Genomic DNA, 2,937 nt, shown 5'->3' with positions numbered 1-2,937 from the left:
CCAGGTCATTTATATAGATCAGGAACAGCAGAGGTCCCAGGACGCTTCCCTGGGGAACACATGATATCACTTCAGTTTTACTCAATGATTTGCCGTCTATTACTACGAACTGCGACCTTCCTGACAGGAAATCACGAATCCAGTCGCACAACTGAGATGATACCCCATAGGCCCGCAGCTTGATTAGAAGTCGCTTGTGAGGAACGGTGTCAAAAGCTTTCCGGAAAACTTAGAAATACGGAATCAACTTGAGATCCCCTGTCGATAGCGTCCATTACTTCGTGCGAATAAAGAGCTAGCTGCGTTGCACAAGAACGATGTTTTCTGAAACCATGCTGATTACGTATCAATAGATCGTTCCATTCGATGTGATTCATAATGTTTGAATACAGTATATGCTCCAAAACCCTACTGCAAACCGACGTCAATGATATAGGTCTGTAGTTCGATGGATTACTCCTACTACCTTTCTTAATCACTGGTGCGACCTGATCAATTTTCCAATCTGTAGGTACAGATCTATCGGTGAGCGAGCGGTTGTATATGATTGCTAAGGAGGGAGCTATTGTATCAGCGTAATCTGAAAGGAACCTAATCGGAATAGAATCTGGACCTGAAGACTTGTCCGTATCAAGCGATCTGAGTTGCTTCGCAACCCCTAAGGTATCTACTTCTAAGAAACTCATGCTAGCAGCTGTTTGTATTTCAAATTCTGGAATATTCCATTCGTCTTCCCTGGTGAAGGCATTGCGGAAAACTGCGTTCAATAACTCCGCTTTAGCGGCACAGTCGTCGGTAACAGTACCATCGGCACTGCGCAGTCAAGGTACTGACTGCGTCTTGCCGCTTGTATGCTTGGTGTATGGCTCCGACACATCGTACTGCATCTGCAGAAGCAATTTGAGCGACAGTTGGCACCACAGTGGCACAAAGGACTGTCACAAATAGGCTACTTCAAGAAAAGCTATGAGTCAGGGGCCCTGTAGCCTGCACTCCACTGACCCCGTTATGCGCGAGCTCATTGGAGGGTGAGGTGGAAATTTGTTGTGTTTTCTGGTTAAAAATGATTTTGCCTCGCTGCCAATGATGTCTGTGTGTTGTTAAGAAGGAGGGCATTTGAGAGCCAACAACCAACCTGCATACGTGCTAGATACAATGGAACTATACCTGGAGTTACGGTGTGGCGTGCGATTTCGCATGGCAACAGGAACTCTCTCGAGGTTATCCTATGTACTGTGATTGCAAAATTATACATCAGTCTAGTGATTCGACCTGTTGTGTTGCCATTCATGAACAGCATTCCAGGGGATGTTTTCCAACAGGATACCGCTCGCCCACATACCGCTGTTGTAACCCAACATGCTCTAAAGACTGTCGTCACGTTGTCTTGGTCTCCTCGATCACCAGATCTCTCTCCAATCGAGCACGTATTGTTCATCATCAGTCAACAACTAAAGTGTCATCCACAAACATCATTAACCGTCCCTGGATTGAGAGACCGAGTGCCACAGGCATGGAATTCCATCCCTCAAACTGACTTCCGAAATTTGTACAGCCCAATGCTAGGACGTTTTCTTTCTTAAATTTGACATTCTGGCGGTTACGCCTGTTATTAATGTACCAGCATTTCACACTTGGAATGGCTTATCTCGCGCTTACGTTAACCTGTGATCTCTCAATGTTAATCACTCAACAATATGCAACAGAAATATATATTCATGCTACATTAATTACTTTTTAGTGATGCAGTTTATTTCTTCGGTCTATGTATTAACAATTATTGCTATGGCATTTGAAATAGTAAACAGTTTATTTACATTTTTCCACCTGTCTTGTTTTCATTTGACTGCCACCTATATTTTACTCTACTTCATAAAGCCCCTACTTACGTTTTGCAGAGAATTTTATGTACACAGGGTGAATCAGAACTTCACCTACTAACTTTCGGAGGCGGCAGTATGTATCAAAACAAGAAGATAATGTCTGTTAAAAACGGGCTCTAAAGTGCATAAGTACTAAGAACATTTGCTCATCGTCGCTAGTGTGAAACACATCTCATCTACTCAATAAGTGAATTCTTGAGGTATATGTATTAGAGCCCACGTTTACTGGACATATTCCTCTTGCTTTTGTCCACACTCCACCTTCCTAAATATGGAAATCAAAGAGCTTGCACTAGATGATTCGTGGTATAAAAGAGGTTGTACGGTTGAATTGGTGGAGGGGACCGAACAATTAGGTCATCGGCCCCATCGGATGAGGGAAGGAACCATCCCGGCATTTGCCTGAAGCGATTCAGGGAAATCACGGAAAACGTAAATCAGGATGGCCGGACGTGGGTTTGATCCGTCGGCCTCCCGAAGGCAAGTCCAGAATCCTAATCATTGCACCACCGTGTTCGTTAGTCTCGAAGAGGGGCATGTGCTCATAGTTCTTAAGTTTTGCGCTTTCAGTCCATTTTTACTAGATATTTCTTTTTTATTTTGCCCAATACTGGTAGCTATGAATGTTCGTGGGTGTAGTTCTGGTTCATCCCGGATATAATGAAGCAATATTAAGTCTTATCTTTACATACTACAAGACTTAGCTGCTCTGAAACTCTGTTTATGCTGACCATTTGTGATTTAATCAAATGAGTAACTGTAAATACATTACACTGGTAGGGAACCTGAACTGAATTTCTGGTCTTATGTATGCGAGGTGCCTTGCCAGAGTATGATAGTTATCGGTAAATGGTCAATACGTGTGTCTCCTCATAATCCACAGTGTGAGGTCACCTGCGCACTAGGCGGTCGCTGCAACAGCCACTGTTAGTGGTGACGGACAAAATATTACGGCGTATATGGGAAACCGCGCAATGGCAGCCAGCGGCCGAATATCCACTCTAGTGGTCGATAGCGACGCCGACACTTGTGCCAGCAAATGGCCATCGCGGTC

The sequence above is a fragment of the Schistocerca nitens genome, chromosome 7 (assembly GCF_023898315.1).
Source record: "Schistocerca nitens isolate TAMUIC-IGC-003100 chromosome 7, iqSchNite1.1, whole genome shotgun sequence".
Lineage (NCBI taxonomy): Eukaryota > Metazoa > Arthropoda > Insecta > Orthoptera > Acrididae > Schistocerca > Schistocerca nitens.
Note: the sequence above shows the minus strand (reverse complement) of the source record.